This window comes from Panthera onca, chromosome C1, assembly GCF_046562875.1.
Source record: "Panthera onca isolate mPanOnc1 chromosome C1, mPanOnc1 haplotype 2, whole genome shotgun sequence".
Classification (NCBI taxonomy): domain Eukaryota; kingdom Metazoa; phylum Chordata; class Mammalia; order Carnivora; family Felidae; genus Panthera; species Panthera onca.
The window spans coordinates 100,390,557-100,410,317 of NC_138346.1; the positions used below are offsets into that span (position 1 = coordinate 100,390,557).

The 19,761-nt window shown below is 33.5% G+C and overlaps 1 long non-coding RNA gene across 2 annotated transcripts in view; it reads right to left on the reverse strand.

Moving 5' to 3' along the window:
* LOC132672997 (uncharacterized) overlaps positions 1 to 19,761 on the reverse strand; it is a 60,104-nt gene that overhangs the window by 3,513 nt on the left and 36,830 nt on the right. The window contains exon 3 of one of the 2 annotated variants that reach the window (XR_009607823.3): positions 15,961 to 16,932. The exons of the other annotated variant lie outside the window; for it this stretch is intronic. This is a non-coding gene — a long non-coding RNA (uncharacterized LOC132672997). Of the gene's footprint in view, positions 1 to 15,960; positions 16,933 to 19,761 lie in introns of those variants that run through there. 2 annotated transcript variants of the gene reach the window in all.

Sequence of the window (19,761 nt, forward strand, 5' to 3'; positions counted from 1 at the left end):
ATTCAATCACCCAAATCACTTCAAAGCATTTCCTTTTTTTAAGTTTTATTTATTTATTTTGGGAGAGAGAGAGAGAAAAAAAACACAGAGAGAAAGCACATGTGTGTGCAGGTGCATGCATGGGCAGGGGAGGGGCAGAGAGAGAAGGAGAGAGAATCCCAAGCAGGCTCTATGCTGTCAGTGCAGAGCCATCTGTGGGGCTCTAACCCACAAACCGGGAGATCATGACCTGAACTGAAACCAAGAGTCAGATGCTTAACCGACTGAGTCACCCAGGTGCCCCAAATATTTACTGGCTTTTGTGTACCTCTGCTGCTGCTCAGCAGCTGTGTTATATTTGTCCATTCTCTGTTCACTCTTGCCATCCTTCTAGATGATCATCTGAGATCTTACCCACTCTTGTCAGATCTCCAGCAACTACACCTTAGCTGAAGATCTCACATCCTGTTCTACTGAAGAAATTGTAGCAGTTAAAAGGGACGTTCCACAGAATGCATTATTTCAACCCACGTAATCGTATTTGTGGTGATCTAAAACTTTCTGGTTCACAACACATAGATGGTCCACACTTCCACCCAAAGGCAACACCTTCGGTTGTGCAATGGATCCTATTCCCACTAGGTTCCTGAAGTGTATCACTCCATCAAGTTTTGCCTTTCTTTCATTTTTAGGCATGCGTGTGATCTTTGTATTCAAAACTGCTGCTTTTGTCCAATCTTAAAGCAACAAAAGTAACCAAATATCCATATCATGTTTCTCCTCTTTATATACAAAGCATCTTTTTTCCCCCTTTACAACAAAACTCCTTGGAATACTCATCTAAACTCATTGATTCTAATTCTTCTCTTCATATTGTTCTTTGAGCCCATTCTACTCAGACCTATTGCTCCTGTCACTGTACTCAAATTGCTTCTTCAAGAACAACAGTGAATTCTTATTTACTAAATACACCAGTCACCTTTTATTCTTCATCTTGCTTAATCTATCTGTAGCACTTTCCTCTCCACCCTAGAACACATTTTTAACTTGTATTCCAGACTCTCCTGGATTTCCTTGTATATTCTGACCATTCATATTCAGTTTTCTCATTTCCTGGGCTCAGTTAACCAGCACTGTCTTGTCCTTGGATTTCTTGTGATTTTTTTTTTGTCTGTTTGTTTGTTTCATTTTGTTTTTTTTAATATATATACACACTTACAAATACCATTCAATCACATTTTGTTAAGTGCAGTTTCTACTGTAAAGACGTTAATATGTGTATCTCTAAAGTGGATTTCATCCTGACCCAAAGACTTATAAAATCCACTTTCTACTTGACATCAGTACCTGGTCTTCTACCAGGCAACTCAAAAGAAACATGCCCCAAGCTGAGCTTTCAGACTCTAACATGTCACTGCTACATCCTTTCTTCTTATAGTCTTTGCCATCTCAGTTTAAAGAAACTCCATTCCTTATTTCACAATTCTGTGGAATTGGATCTGTTACCTCCTTTCTTTCTAGAAGCCAAAATATGCCTTATACAACATAAGTTCTCAATATGAGAGATTGAATGAATGAATGGATCTTTTGAAGGATTATAGATCTTATTAAGTATAAATGCCCCTCTTTGTCCTTGTCCTCTTAAATGTATTTAACTGATGTTCCCTCTGCTCTACCAATGATACTAACATACCTGCTTGTGTGTGTGTGTGTGTGTGTGTGTGTTTACATGAATCTCTTATACACTTTTTTCCTTCTTTACTACCAATATTTATGAGTCATTTTTTAGGTTTAACTCCTTTAAATAGGAAACAAGATCACATTTTTAAAGCCCCATCTGAGACTAAGCACTTAAATCATTAATTTTTAGATATTATTTCATTGTGATTACTGAGATGTTGAAGCTATTTCCTAACAATATATTTTATGTTTTCTACTTTCTCTGCTTTAAAAAAAAATGGTATTCTTATATTTTGATTAACTCATGCAGTTTTCTTAGTTCCATTTTTTTCTTTAGTGTTTTAAAAGTTTAACATCTCAATACTTTGAAGTGTTTGCACTTGGAATTTAACATCTGTATTTAACATTTGCTATTTCTATGTAATGCTTTATGTTAATCATTTTCTTTGTATTTTTATCATATAAATCAAGAATCCTAGCATTTATTTTATTTTTTTCTTCCTCCTACCTCCTGCCATCTCTTACACCAGTAGGCTGAAAACCTATTCTACATTGAGATCATCAATAAATTAAATTTACTTTAAAGTTGTCATTTTTTTAAAATGACTCTTATTTAAGCCTAAGTATAAATTACTTAGTTTAAGTATAAATTACACTGTATAAAATATACTGTTTTAAGTATAAAACAGTATAAATTACACTGTTTTTATTGTTTTTCACTATTTCTTGTAAAATATTTTATTTAGAGTCATTGTTCCTTTTTTTCAAAACATCCTCTAGTAAATTGTCCAGATGGGTGATGGGTAAGAAATGTTTTATATTTGGGCATGCTTTATTTATTTATTTTTTTAGCTCCCATAGTTCAATGTTAGTTTGATTTAATACAAAGTTATAGTTAAATCTTTTTACTTCAGAAATATAAAGACATTCCTTCAGAATCTTATATCAAAAGTTATTAATGAGGATTCAGTTGACTCTCTGTTGGTAATCAATTTAATAGTGGTTTCTAATCCCATACCATCCCATGGAACTTCCAGTGAAAAAACTTTTAAATTCTAAAATTTCATTTGTATATGAAAGGCATGGATTATTTTAGATGTACTTTTCTTATCTCGGCTTGGCAATGAAAATGTAAGGACTTATGTTTCCTCTTCCATTCTAGAGATTTTATTTTCCTTAGAGAGAGAGAGAGAGAGAGAGAATGAACATCAGAGCGGGGTAGAGAGGAAGAAGGAGAGAGTATATCTGCAGCAGCTTCCATGCTCAGTGCAGATCTCGATGCTGGACTTGATCCCATGACCCTGGGATCATGATCTGAGTAGAAATCAAGAGTCTGACACACAACCAACTGCGCCACCCAGGCATCCCTAATTCAAGAGAATTTTTTAAAGTATTTCTTTGTATATCTTTCTACCTACTCTCCCTATTGTCTGCTGTCCCATTTGTACATAATAGGTACTTCTGGATGATGGAAATGTATCCTCTGTGTGTATTAAATTTAATTTTATTCTTTTTATTTCTTTCTCTTACAAACACACACACACACACACACACACACACACACACACACACACATACACACACACACATGGGATTCCTTGTATAATCTCCCAGCTCATTAACTGACTCTATTTAGCAGGGTCCTTTTTAGCTTATCTTCTGTTGTACCACTCCCCCTTACCCAATTTTGATTTTTATTTTATGACTTTCATATTTTTCACTTCAAAGATGTTCTCTCAGATCCTTTCATATCAATATCTGTTTCAATATTTCCATAGTACTTTTTGTCTGACCTCATGTTTTGATCTTAACAACACAAAGTTGATTATATACAATTAATTTTATTCTCTGTTTCATGTATACATAACCTGTTTGTTCAGCCAGCTTATAAATCATTCAGAGACACTTAATATAATTTTGTTCTTTTTGTTTTCACTTTCTTAGTTCTTCTTACTTTAATACAAGATATACATAAGGATTCATTTCTTCAAAAGCAGGAGCCTCCTCCTCTATTTGCTTCCTTGGGTCCTCTATTTGTACTCCTAAACATAAACCTTCCTTCCCCATCCTAGAAGCACATGAATCTCTTGTTTTTGTCCTCCCCTCTGAGCTCCTAAACCTCTGGAGGTCTGTCTTGTCTGTTTTGGCCTGAGTTTTCCAGCATCATTCAAATAATTTGAAAGAATTGGAAAGATTGATTACAAATAACATTCAGCACAAGAAATAGTGCTCAGTAAACTCAAAGCCTCACTTGTCCAAATAGGATTTAATTTTCACTCACAGTCATACATTGACAGCAACACTATTTTCCAGGAAGAGCAGGGTTATAACACAAGTCAGAATCATTATCTTGGGAGAAAACACAGAGCTTATAGTCTCTAAGGAAACATTTTTGTTACTCAGTTATTTTATTTATATTTTAAAAACTGTCGAGATAGCATATGACTTATTCATATAAATTGCTCTAACAATAATGAGTATAGCAATTTATATCATTGAAATACCATTGTGAACTAAACAGAACCAGATGATGAGCAATAACTTTTTGTTTTATATATATATATATATATATATATATATATATATATATATTATATATATATATATATATATAATATATTATATAAATATAATATAATATATATATATATATTATTCTCTAACCCAATATGGGGCTTGAACTTGCAACCTCAAGATCAAGAGTTGCATGCTCTACTGACAACCAACCAGGAACCCCTAATGAGCAATAATTTTAAATATGGACATTCAAAAGAATGTCATTCAGATAGAATCCATTTTGGTAGGATGTCAAAGAGACTGCCAGACCCACAAAGGATGATAAAAAGAACCTGAATTTACCCATTTATGTTGCAATTATTAAACATTTGTATGCAAGGAGAACTTAGAGCTCTGACAGAGATATTTGATTTTGCAAGATTATTATATGTCTATCAAATGGCCAAGCACAATCCCAACAGCCAATTTAAATCTAATGGTTGAACTAATCATTCCTAAGTGAAGATTTTATTTTAAGTGTGAAAAGCTAAAAATAGGTTACAACAAAAAGAAAAATAAATTACACAGAATAGCCATTATAGAAATGTGTGCAATTTCTCCCTTTAAAAAATAACACCTTAAAAATTTTTTATAAAGTTTTAAAAAACAGTTAAAATGCATTTTCAATTATTGTCATGCAATGACTTTATCTTTGCCAAATCAACTGAAACATTGTTCAAGTATGAGATTCACAGTTAATTATAAAATACAAATTCAGTTTTACTCCTTTGAAGTAACCATTATTTTTAGAAAGAAGCTTATGGATCTGGAATGTAAAACATGGTAGAAGATGTCAAACAGCTTAACATTTAGTGTTGGTATCAAAGAGACAAAAGTGAAATTACAATAGTGTTCCTGTGTCACTAGCTATAATCAAAGGTGAAGGTGTATAACAATGGATAGCAAGTATAGTGAATTAGAAACTCTTAAGGATGATACTTAGTATTCTCTTGAACTTTTATGTAGGTATTATAAAATGGAAGAAAGCTTATACAAGGAATATATACACATTCTCTTATCTGTAATTCTGAATTTCAATGTCTGAGAAAAAATTTTTTTTCATTTTGTGTGTTTTGTTTTTGTTTGTCTGTTTTATAACCTGCTTGGCAGGGAAGCCTGACCTAAACAGAGGAAGGCAACCTAAAATCGTTATGTATGTCACTTTCTAGCATGGTCATTCACATGTTCTGTTGAGGAAAGGTCAAATATACCCTTGCCCCTACTGTCAGTGTTACTTGTATATTATGCATCTTTCTAATTCTGAGAAACTTTGAAATTTGAACCATATCCTATCCCAAGTGTTTTAAGAAGGGAGGGTAGATCTATATTCGAGTAATTAATAAGGGGGCAAGTTATCTAAAGCAAAAGTTGCATCACCTTAAATCAAAAGAAGATGCTATTTTGAGATGTTAAAAATACAACTATACTTATTTATTCTGTTCATATATCCAATTGAAGTATGTCCTTTTAAAGAAGCCAGTTATTCCAACAGTCTTACCATTGATATCATTAGAAATTTTTGTTGTTTTTTGTTTGTTCATTTGTGTGTTTGAGGAGTTTATTTTGCGCCTGGGTGTACTGATGTGATTGTCTTTGATAAGGAGTAATTTCTATCCAGGAAGAGAGGATGTAAACTAGGAAATTAGCTAAAATATATTTAGATGACATTTCAATGAAAAATGAAAGTTATCAATTTGGCTAATGATTTTGGAACTTAAAAAAGAGTTAAATAAAGGAAGACATAAGACTGATTTTTACATTTAATGTGTAAAATGTTTTTTATCTATGTATCATAACAAAGCTAAAATGTTTCCAAAATGTTTAGTCACTAACTATTGAACTTTATCATGTCAGACACAATCATTTCATTGCAAGCATTCATACAGGTATGTTTAAATATTTATTTTTCTAATTAGAAAGTAAGAACCTATATTTGCTGATGTTGAGTAAGAAGCCAGAATTCATTGGTATATTATTTTTATTATTTTGAAAATGATTATTTGCTAACAGTCCTTCTCCATGGTAATTCCAATGACTCTTCATCCTAAATATTTGAAATTCGGGATTAATACTTTACCTTTTATATAGGCACAATTATATATAATTACATATATTTGTGTGTGTTTAAGATGACCTATGCCAATTTCTTTGTTCAGCAATTATTAGATTCTTTTGGTAAACATCTGTCTGTAAACCCTGATGCTTAAATGTAGAAAGAACCACATGATTCTTGTGGAGTGCATTAGCTCTGTATCTCTTGACTACCATTACTTTTAAGATTTAAAATTAAGTTTCACAATCAAATATTCAGTTTCTATTACTTTGAGTACTCACATATCCACTTTTGAATTGTGGGCTTCTGATTACATTATGTCAAATGCTTATGTCCTCATCTTAAAAGTCTAGAACAGTGGTTTTTCAGCAAGGGGCATACAACCCTATTAGGATGCATTTTTAAATCTATCTTGGAGTTTCAGATGTCATAATGACTTGGAAGAACTCTTGACATTTTGTGCAGGAGAAAAAGCAGAGAGAGATTTTGCTTTCTCTAGTTCTTGAAAATTCAAAAATGCTGTTTCTATACTGACTATACCACATTGTTTCCATTCACTTCTTCTGGGACTCCCAATTATAGACTTTCTAATTCTATTCTTTTCATCTCTGTCTCCTTTCTGTTTTCCATCGCCTTTGCCTTGCTACTTTATTTTAGGCAATTTATTTTTCTTTATCTTCCTGTATATTATTTTTCTCTTGAGCAGTGTTTAATCTCGTACTTCTTTTTTAAAATAAATTTGTGTAAATTTATAGGCTTACTGTTTAGTAGTTCCATTTACTTTTTTAAAAATGTTTGTTTAGGGGCGCCTGGGTGGCGCAGTCGGTTAAGCGTCCGACTTCAGCCAGGTCACGATCTCGCGGTCCGTGAGTTCGAGCCCCGCGTCAGGCTCTGGGCTGATGGCTCGGAGCCTGGAGCCTGTTTCCGATTCTGTGTCTCCCTCTCTCTCTGCCCCTCCCCCGTTCATGCTCTGTCTCTCTCTGTCCCAAAAATAAAATAAAATAAAATAAAAAAAAAATAAAAAAAATAAAAATGTTTGTTTATTTTTGAGAGAGAGAGAGAGAGAGAGCGAGCGAGCACGCACAAGCAAGGGAAGGGCAGAGAGAGACTAGGAGACCCAGAACCTGAAGCAGGCCCTAGGCTCCAAGCTGTCAGTGTGGAGCCCGACACAGGCTTGAAACCATGAACCATGAGATCATGACCTGAGCCTTAGGCCAATGCTTAACCAACTGAGCCACCGAGGTGTCCCTATTTGATCTTATCTTTCTGATTCCTATATTAAAATCTCTTTTTAAATTGTCTGTTTTTGTGACTTTACCCCTTATGTTTTTAAACATTTCATAAATGCTATTTTACATTCCTTATCCAACAATTATTATACCTTAAGTCTTTGGTAATCTAAGTTTTATTATTGTTATTATTATTATTTTATTATTATTATTAATGTTAACACCTAGTCATGGTGGCTTGTTTTTTTGTGTGTACTCCTGATCTTTAATTGTGCCTTCATTTTTTTTTTTTTGCTGTTGTTTTAGTTTTTGTTTTAGCATTATCTCTTTGTAACTGTTAGAACTGTTGGAGTTCTGATGCCTAAATGGGAAATTTGAAAAGCATTCCTGCAGACTGGATTTGCTTTTGCTTCTTTCAAAAAGTAGCAGGTGACAGGTAGCACTGATCTGGGACCACGTCAGCTCTCTTCCATAGTTTGGATTTTGCTATAGGAGCTTTCTTCTCTCAGTGTTGCTTAAGAATTAGTACTTCCAGTAATATCTATTTTCAGACTAATTTCCCTTGATGTGTAGGTCTTGGCTAATCATTTTTATTGCAGTACAGCCCTTCCAGTGTTTACCTAAATTATTTCAAATGATCAGTCTCACACAAAGAATATCTCGTGCATGATGTGACTGTTCTACACTGTCAGAAACTCAGAGACCACGCAGCCACAACGCTGGTAACAGACATTAGATGTTTAAGTACTCCCTTCCATGGTCTCCAGTTCTGTGATTCCTCTCTGACTGGCCAAAGGACGCAAATTATTTTTGCTGTAATTTTAAGAATTCTGTTGGGCTAAAAAGCATTATTATAATACCTCATAAATTATGACTCAGGAAAAGCTTCTTTGAAATAGAGAAAAGTAGTGAAGACAGGAGCTCCTTGAGTTTCTTTTTTAATGAAATTTTAAATGAAAAAAAACATTAATTATAAAGGAGCTCTAGGCTAAAGTACAGACGCATATATTGTAAAGAAATACTATATAAATCTGCACAGATGGTCTCTCTAAGAACTCTCAAACTGTAAACTGTATTTATATACATCATCTTCAAGAAGACACTGTGTTCCCTATATCTTAATTTAGTTTATGTTACATTTTCAGCATGTTTCTCACTTGCAGAGGTCTCTGGGGATAATAACTGTATACAGCCATTCAGATTTCATGGTGATCGCAAACTATTTTTCCTATCCCTACTCCACCATATATTATGTTACCTATCTCAAACTGTAATTAAGATATATAGCATAAAGTATTTCAATTTTATATTTTTACTACTATATCAATATGTATCTTCTTAAATATTATTTTCACATCAAGTATCTAGCTCATATTCTAAGACTAAAGTGGACAAAGGCAGCTAGCCAATATAGGTTTCCACAAATTCACTTTATCTTCATCAGCAGGAATAGCAATGGAAAATAAAAGATGAAATGTTATTCCAAAACCTGAGGGCAATTATAAAATCAACAAAATTTATCAGAATATTTGTGTTTATAGATTTTAAAGACTCTTAATTCACCCTTGCCTATTGGTGAGTGGAATATATCATACAGGAATTACAAGAACTATAATAGGGTAAAAAACGTAGGAACTAATAGGGTAAATTATATTTTTAATTAGGGCTGTACCTGCCTGTTAAAACCATTCTCTAATAAATTAACATGTTCAATATGCCCATTACAAATGGCATTTGCACTTATACATCATAACGTGAAGTAAAAGTATTTTCATTTCACTCACCATGTGCTTATAGCAAAATGACATGGGACCATGTTATGGACCATTCTGTGTGAGAGTTTACTTGAAAACTGTTTTATACCTTAGCTTATATAACAAGTATAGCATCCCATAATTAAAGTTTTATTCTTATACTTATTTTTTACCACTAAAATATTTTTTTTCATAAAATAAATAAAGGTCCAAAAAATATACAGAAGACATCTAGGCATTTCACTGAAGTAAGTAGACTGTAACCTATTGAATGGTGTATAGTGCACCTAAAATTGCTTGTAATTATTTCTCCTTCCCTTTTTTGTTTGCTAATGGATTTACTGGGGTTGAAATGATATAGTGAGTAGATTATAATATTCATAATTCCTACATCAGTTTACTAGTCCCCCTCCACTAATCGTCTCATCTTACTGTGTTTCTTGGCTCTAGATATCACTCCCTTAAAACACGTGAAAAAGTAATGTATTATATTATCATAATTACCCCAACTTTAATCATTCTTTCGTTCTGGGAATTTCCTTGTGGGAAAGAATTAGTTGTCATGAATGAGATGGTATATATAAAAATGTAGGATAATCTGCTCCTAATTTTGAGACTGAAAAATAGGAGAGAATATAGCCCTTTCTTTAGATGATCAGTCTGAGAAGTCTTCTGAAATATAAGGCTAAAGTCTTTGGGCTTTAAGTGGAACAGCTAAAATTGGTTATTATTTTTTTCAACGTAGTTTACTTCATCCCAATCATTAAACACTGTGATAGGCATTGGAAATATATTGATATAGGTAGGTAGATATAGATAGATATGGATATAGATAGATATATAAATACACACACACACACACATACACATAAACATATATAATCTTCCTTCAGAATTAGAAAGGGGGACTTCTGTGTCCTTTGATATTTGACATTGTTTGGGTTTTGGTAGTTTGTGTCTTTCAAGGAATAAGTCTTATTCATCTCAGTTATCAGATTCAGATTTGAGGGCCTGAAACTGTTCATCTTATTCTCTTATTATCATGATAATACCCATGGACTCAGTAGTGATTCTCTGTCTTTCATTTCTGAAATTGGCAATTTGTGTCTTCCCTTTTTTATCTTGGTTACTGTGGCTAGATTTTTATTAATTTTATTGATGTTTTCAAAGAATCAGCCTTTGATTTTATTGATTTTTTTCTATTTCATGCTTTTCAATCTCATTCATTGGGCTCTAATTTTAATTATTTCTTTTAGTCTTCTAGCTTCAGGATTAAATTATGTTTTTTTTTTTTTCCTTCTAGTTCCTTAAGGTAAAAGCATAGAGTGTTTTTTATTAATTTTAGAGTGTTTTTCTTTTCCAATATATGAATTGAATGCTATGATGGAGGGAGCACCCAAATATATAAACCAATTAATAACAAACGCAAAGAAACTTAGTGATAATAATACAATAATAGTAGGGGATATTAATACCCCACTTACATCAATGGGCATATCATTTAAGCAGAAAATCAAAAAGGAAACAATGGCTTTGAATGACACACTGGACTGGATGGACTTAACAGACATATTCAGAACATTTCATCCTAAAGCAATAGAACATACATTCTTTTCAAGTGCACATGGAGCATTCTCCAGAATAAACCACAAACTGGGTCACAAATCAACCCTCAACAAGTACAAAAAGATTGAAATCAGAAAATGCATATTTTCTGACCACAACACTATGAAACTTGAAGTCAACAACAAGAAAAAAATTGGAAAGATCACAAATACATGGAGGTTAAGAACATCCTACTGAAAAATGGATAAATTAATTAGTAAATTGAAGAAGAAAAAAATGTGGAAGCAAATGAAAATGAAAACCTGACAGTCCAAAATCTTTGGGATGCAGCAAAATTGGTCCTAAGAGGGAAGTATATTGCAATACAGGCTACCTCAAGAAGCAAGAAGCAAGTCTTAAATACACAACCTAACTTTGCATGTAAAGGAGCTAGAAAAGGAACAGTAAATAAAGTCAAAAGACAGCAGAAGATGGGAAATAATAAAGATTAGAGCAGAAATAAATGATATAAAAACAAACAAAATTGAAACAGTTATCAAAAATATCCCAAAAACACAAGTACAAGGCCAGATGGCTTCCCAGGGGAATTCTACCAGACATTTAAGGAAAAGTTAATACATATTCTTCTCAAACTGTTCAAAAAAAAAAAAAAATAGAAATGGAAGGAGAACTGCCAAATTCATTCCACAAGGCCAGCATTACCTCTATTCCCAAGACACAGACCCCCACTAAAAAGGAGAATTACGGGCCAACATCCCTGGTGAAGATGGATGCAAAATATCTCAACAAGATACTAGAAAGTCAGTCCACAGTACATTAAAAGAATTATTCACCATGATCAAGTGGGATTTATTTCCGGGCTGTAGGGGTGGTTTAATATTCACAAATCAATCAACATGATACACTACATTAATAAAAGAAAGGATAAGAATCATATGATCCTCTCAATAGATGCAGAAAAAGCATTTGACAAAATACAGCATCCATTCTTAATAAAAACCATCAACAAAGTAGGAATAGATGGAATATACCACAACATCATAAAGGCCATATACAAAAGACCCACAGCTAGTATCATCCTCAATGGGGAAAGACTGAGAGCTATTCCCCTGTGGTCAGGAACAAAACAGGGATGTCCACTCTCACCATTACTATTTAACATAGTCCTGAAAGTCTTAGTCTCAGCAGTCAGACAACAAAAAGAAATAAAAGGCATCCAGCTCAGCAACAAACAAGTCTAACTTTCACTATTTACAGATGATACGATACTCTCTGTAGGAAACCCAAAAGACTCTGCCAAAAAAATTTCTAGAATACATGAATTCTGCAGACTCGCAGAATATAAGATCAATGTATAGAAATCTGTTGCATTTCTATACACAAATAGTGAATCAACAGAAAAATATATCAAAGAATCAATTCCATTTACAATTGCACCAAAAACTGTAAGATACCTAGGAATAAACCTTACAAAAGAGATGAAAAGTCTGTTCTTTGAAAACTATAGAAAAGTTATGAAAGAAATTGAAGAGGAACACAAAAATAAATGGAAAAGCATTCCATTCTCATGGATTGGAAGAAACAAAAATTGTTAAAATATTTATACTACCCAAAGCAATTGACACATTTACTGAAATCCCTATCAAAATACCACCAGCATTTTTCACAGAGCGAGAGCAAACAATTCTAAAATTTTTATGGAACCACAAAAGACCCTGAGTAGCCAAAGAAATCCTGAAAAAGAAAAGCAAAGCTGGAGGCATCATGATTCTGGACTTCAAGCTATATTACAAAGCTATAGTCATCAAGACAGTATTGTACTCCCACAAGAACAGACACATAGATCAATGGAACAGAGTAGAAAACCCAGAAATGTCCCCACAACTATATGGTCAACTAATCTTTGACAAAGGAGGAAAGAATATCCAATGGAAAAAAGACAGTCTTTTCAACAAATGGTGTTGGGAAAACTGGACAGCAACATGCAGAAGAATGAAACTGGACTACTCCCTTAAATTCAAAATGGATGAAAGTTCTAAATATGAGGCAGGAAGCCATCAAAATCCTAGAGGAGAATACATGCAGCAACCTCTTTGACCTCAGCCATAGTAACTTCTTATTACACATGTCTCTGGAGGCAAAGAAAGCAAAAGCAAAAATGAAGTATTTGGACCTCATCAATATAAAAAGCTTCTACACAGTGAAGGAACCAATCAACAAAAATAAAAGGCAGCCTACAGAATGGGAGAAGATATTTGCAAATGACATATCTGATAAGGGGTTACTATCCAAAATCTATGAAGAACTTATCAAACTCAGCACCCAAAACATAAATAATCCGGTTAAGAAATGGGCAAAAAACATGAATAGACGTTTTCCAAAGAAACATACGAATGGCTAATAGACATATGAAAAAGATGTTCAGCATCACTCATCATCAGGGAAATACATATCAAAACCACAGTGAGATACCACCTCACCCATGTCAAAATGGCTAAAATTAACAGTACAGGAAACAATAGATGTTGGCAAGAATGAGGAGAAATGGTAACCCTCTTACACCATTGGTGGGAATGCAAACTTGTGCAGACACTTTGGAGAACAGTATGAAAGTTCCCCAAAAAGTTAAAAACAGAACTACCCTATGATCCAGCATTTGTACTACTAGGTATTTACCCAAAGGATACAAAAATACAAAGGGGTATATGCACCCTGATGTTTATAGCAGCATTATCAACAATAGCCAAACCAGATGTCCATCAGGCTGATGAATGCATAAAGAAGATGTTGTGTGTGTGTGTGTGTGTGTGTGTGTGTATGTGTGCGCGCGCACGTATGTGTGTGTGTAGAATATGACTCAGCCATCAAAAAGAATGAAATTTTGCTATTTGCGATGATGTGGATGGAGCCAAGGGAAATAAATCAGAGAAAGACAAATACCATGTGATTTCACTTTTATGTGGAATTTAAGAAATAAAACAGATGAACATACTGTGGGGAGAGAAAAAGAGGGAGACAAACCATAAGAACATTTAACCATAGAGAAGAAACTAAGGGTTGATAGATGGAGGTGGGTGGGAGATGGGCTAAATGGGTGATGGGTGTTAAGGAGGGCACTTGTGATGAGCACTGGCTGTTATATGTAAATGATGAATTACTAAATTATACACCTGAAACCAATATTACAATATATGTTAACTAACTCAAAGTTAAATAGAAATTTGAAAAAGAAAAAAAGGAATGCTAACAAAAGGCTATTTTTATGGAGAACACTTTGGATGTATTTTGCAGTGGTTATCTTTCCTCTCTCTGTTCCAGAGCCATGAGGGAATATTTCTCGACTCTTTATCATCAGAACCTAGTAGAGTTCTTAGGGGTAAAATCCACGAAATTGTTAGGGTTGACTATGGCTGCAGCCCCCAGGAGGTTTTTAGCTTCATGTTGGTCCATAGTCCTCTAGCAATTCACTCAGATTAAGGTATGCATCCCTCTAGTTCATGGCTCCAAGTAAGCATATCTTGACTGTAACTCTGGATTCGCCTGCTTCCAGATTTCCCAGTGACAATTTACCTTGAGATCTCAGTTTTTTGACTAATCAAAGAAAAGTCATTGATTGTTTTCAATCAGCAGTTTTCTTGTAAAGATGGGAGTGACAGATTCAAAGCTCTTTTACATGTTGTAGCTCCTTCTATTCAATTTTAACCTATTTATTAATTATTTTGTTAATACCATATTTGTAGGAACACAATGTATGACCTGTCAATATAGAAACTGGAAAGAAATGTATCCTCCTACAAGGAGATGATACTACTTAATAATTATGAACTGAAAATGGTCTTAATGGGCAATTGATCTTGGAATTAAATACAATCAGATACAAGTAGCCATGTTTTAAGGCTTATTACTCAGAAATTCACTTTTCTGTTCATTAGAGAAAATCTAAAATCACGTCCTTAAAATAGTATTCTGATAAATATCTTAATATTTTAATTTTAAAACCAAACGTATACATGTGTGTGGTAATAAATCAAATAATGAAGGAGAGATTTCTTCCCTGTTGGGTCCTTGTCTTCTATTTCACTTCTTAGTTTTACAGCTCTGCTTTATTTTGACTCCCTAATTTCACAAGAGAATGTCAAATGTATCCTCAGTTTGATCAATTGCTAAACATAGCTCTACATTTGAAAGCAATGTAGTCTCACATTGTCTTGAATAGTGTACAAAAGCTCAGCTGAAAGAAACAAAATTTATGAAGGATTTTCTAAAGAGTATCAATTCATCTTTTTCTCTCCATATCTGTAACATTGATCTCTTGCTTAACCCAAACTATCATGAGTGCAATATGTAAACAATGTTAGATAGGTATCCAGGAGAACTTCTTTCACTGTTTTGTATTTTGGTGAGATGTCATCAATTGTGTTGGGGGTTAGTGACCAGAAATAATACAACAAATCACATGGCTGTGGTCCTAAAATGATGCTTTTGAGGATGACCATTATGTTGCCTAATATCTTCTTCCTGAGGGCCAGATGAGAAATTATTTTTATCAGGACATTTTTTGAATCTCAAAAATTTGGTTTGGTTTCATCATATTTATACAGAGCCTATTCTGATGGCCTTTTCCACCTGGCTCCCATTACTGTGAAGATTGAAGTCAAATTTATACATTTGAAATCTATCAAGTATGTACACTCATAATTTCCAGTTCATTACCAGTCTCAATCAAGTCTTTACCTATTCTGCTGATATTTGCAAGTTTTTAAAATTGTGTTATTTTTAAAAGATATTTTGTCCAGCATTACTTCAAATTATAATCTAAAAAGCAGATAGATGTTCAAAAGTAATTTTAGTACATGTCAAGCATGGTAACTACTAAAATCTAAAATAGATGTATGTAATAAATATGGCAGGAGAAAAAAAAAGACAGAAATAATCCCACTTGTTTTAGAGAATCCTGGGGAGGGTTTAAACTGGAGAAGAATCTTAACAAATGAATAGGTTTCATAGGGCTGAAGAGGAAGGTGGGACATTTCTACCAAGCGTACATTTCCACCAAGGACACAATGAATGATAAAGGGAAGCACAAGTAAGAAAGTATTTATTAATTTTTTATTATGCCAGAAGCAACTGTGTAAATGGGAGAATAGCCCTAGTACAGCATGAACTGAAAAGGGGTCCATTTCCTTCTGAAGAATCACATCTAGCATAGCTCTCAGCCCACTGTGCTTGGTTGAACAAAAGCTGAATCATAGGAGATTTTGAAACCATTTAGCTTGACATATTGAAACAGCAGTGTGGGACACTTAGTTCCACTCTGAAACATAACAAATAGTCATATCTAATGAGAATTGTTGAAGTTTCTTTATTGCTAGTGATAGAAATCTGAAAATGCTCAAATTAAAGTTGGTTTGGTTACTGGTTTCTTGAAGTATTGCTGAAGTCCTGTTTTATTTGGTCTTGAACTACTACCAGTTGTGGAGGAAATAGTAAAGAAACAAATTTTTAAAAAAGATAAAAAGCTGATAGCATCTTTAATTAGCTCCTCTTGTATTCTTTCCACAATGTATTATAAAAGCTTGTCCATTGTTAGACAAGATAAAGCTTTAAAAACTCAATTCTAGAACATTTTAGCATACAAAAGTGATGAATCCATGACTAGTGGGTAATCCTTCCTTTCTAAGATGGAAATATCTTCTAAGACAAGGTTGGCATAGTGTGCAGATAGAGATCAGTACAATTTGAAGAACTGGTCATTTGTCACTTGTCAAGTAATGTACATATTGACATACATTAACTCATGTAATTCTCACCTATAATTCTGAGAGTGTGAAATGAGTAATTCTGATTTATAGGTAGAGAAATGGATCCCGAGAAGAGAAGTGATTTGCTTGGCATCACACAGCTGGTGGGTGGTAGAACAGTGATTTGAACCTTCTTCAGCTAACTCATTTTCCAAAGAAGTTACACCTGGAACCCAGGATGTTCAATCACATGCCCGTAATGAGTGACAGAGCCAAGCTCAATGCTTTGATCAGATGATTTGCTATCATGGAAGACTTGAGAACAGATTTGAATACAGGATCCATGGGTTTGGTGTCTCTATTATTGTTACTATCTGGAAAGAGAAACTGACTTTAGCTATCTTAAGCAAAAAAAAAAAAATCTTGTTAGAATGAGAAATGACTTGCCAATAACTAGTAGACCATTTTGCATTTGATCTTAAATATTTAATTGACGTTAGGTGCTCCTGAGTGAGTGGCTAAGTCAGTTAAGAATCTGGCTGATCTCGCAGTTGGTGAGATCAAACCCTATGTCGATCTATGCTGTCAGTGCAGAGCCTGCTTGGGATTCTCTCTCTCACCCTCTCTCTCTGACCTTCTCCTACTCCCTCTCTCTCTCTCCCCCACTCTCGCTCTCTTTTAAATAAACATTTAAGAAAAAAATTAATGTTAAAAAAAACCTATTCAAAGTAATTGAAAGGAAGTATGTTTAAACCTAATTGATTAGTGTTCTCTTTCTAATTTGGCTTTCTTTTATTTCTTTCTAGAGTATCCGATTGTTGTTGAGCTATTCTTTATGTGATTGTGTGTGTTTGCCACTTTCTTTTTTACAGTTTTGGAATGTCAGTGGGTTGAGTGGCAGAAAAATTGTGACATAAAAGAGGGTAGAATCATAAACATCTGTTATCAAGTTTTTAATTTAGTATCATACCATTATAATTTTATGTATTCTGAATTAGGTAAGGAAATCATTGTTTCCCTTCCACTTCCTGATGACCTGTCTGAAAAAACTCTTTTTTTCTTTTCTTTTTTTTTAAAATTTATTATTGAGAGACAGAGCATGAGCATGGGAGGGGCAGAGAGAGGAGGAGACACAGAATCCAAAGCAGGCTCCAGGCTCTGAGCTGTTAGCACAGAGCTCAATTCGGGGCTCAAACTCACAAACTGCGAGATCATGACCTGAGCCGAAGTCGGACACTTAACCGACTGAGCCACCCAGGCAGCCCTTATTTTCTTAACATGTAAAATGTTTTCCCCAGAAAACATTTCATTTTCCACATCCATTTTCCCTCTGAAAAAAAAATAGCACACAATATTTACAGTATACAAAAAAAGAAAAATAAACATATATAAAAAAAATACTTGGATCTACCACGTAGCTTAGAACACAGCATTAGCAATAGAGTTGAAACTAGCCCTGGGCATTTCTCTCCTATCTCACATATTCCCCTTCCTCTGGATTCAATTTTGTCCCACATTAGTCCCAAATTTTGTGGTTACTAGGACCATGAATTAATATACACTTTTATGTTGTGTGTGTCTCAATACAGTCTGTAAAATTGTCCACATTTGTTCTACTAAATGAATCTTCTCATCACAGTGTCTATGAGCACCTATGTACTACCCTCTCTGCTGGAACTTATATTAAAGATTCTTTTGTCAATACGAATAATCTAAAACAAGACCTAGTGAAGATTTTAACTTTCACTATTTATTAGTGGACTCCTGCATCTTTTTTGTTTTTACTAACCATACTTGTTTCTCCTCATCTCAATTGTCTATTCATATTTCTGATATTTTCTAATGTAAATTTTAAAACTGTTTTTATAGAAATCTTTTTAAAAAATTATTTATATTTTAGTCATTGTTACTGTATATACTGCAGATCTTTCCTTTGGGCTATGACTTGTCTTTTCATCTCTCCATGGTGGTTTTAGATAAATAGTTTTCTTGTTATTGTTATTTTGATAATGCATTTTTTCAGTTTTAATAAAATTAACTATATCAGTCAGTTCTTCTATAGCATATGTTCTTTTGCATCTGTTTTAAAAAGGCTATATCAAAAGATAATGATTATATCTAAAATGTTTTAAAGTATTGCTTTTCATATTTGAGGTTTTCATGCACACAAAATTGATTTGTATGATACTGTGAGATAGTGTGAAGGGGGAAGACTCAATATAGCTTTTTTTTTTTCCTATGTGAATATCCAATTATTCCAGGATCATTTGTCATAGAGACTATCATTTCTAGAGTAATTGCAACACCACCTCTGTCATGTATCAAGTTCCCTCTCCTGTGTAGGTCTGCTTCAGGACCCCAGTTCTGTTCCACTGGTTGGATTCTTTTCACATACATGTTCATTTTCCTGTCAGATGATTTCTGTTCGGGCATTTATCCTTTCTAATGTTATCCATTTGAACTTACTTTCCTCTATAAATATTTCATATAATTTTTGTACAGTGGGTTTACGTAGTAATCTCCATTTTTATTTTATGATCCTGTTTTCTGTTAGATTTTGCATTTTAATTTTTACTCACACTTTATGAGACCACTGACTCTTTAAATGCTATTTTTATGGGGACAAACCCATACTGTTCATGAGGATTTAGCTTGTAAATGTTGCCCCCATAACCTGGGACCCATTATTAATTCCAGTTATTTAAATTAATTTAATTAAAAATAAAACTAAATTCCTTTTCTATTAAAAACAATTAGCATACTCCAAAGCCTATATTCTTGATTATTTTTGGAAATTAATGGCAATTAGACATGCTGTAAAGTTTAAACATTTACAATAAATTAGGCAACATCACTGCGGCAAAAGGCAGTCTAAGATAAAGTGTTAATTATCTCCAAAGAGATAGAATAGCATTTTTATGATAACGATTTGCATCTGACTAATATAATTGAATTTTGTATCTCAACCATCTCTTGAATTAAAGGGAAAACTATCATTTAAAAATTATCATGGCCCTACTGGTAATCCTGATAATCTTCCTATCCCCTGAGATATCTCTAAAAACACTGGAAAATAGAACTTTCTTCAAATACGTTTCTGTGATGCTACTGAAGCTGATTATAAAAGAAAAAATAGGTTTATAAACTTTTGGTATTTTTGTCCCTATATTATTAATAAGGCATTACTTTTATCTAAAGAGTAA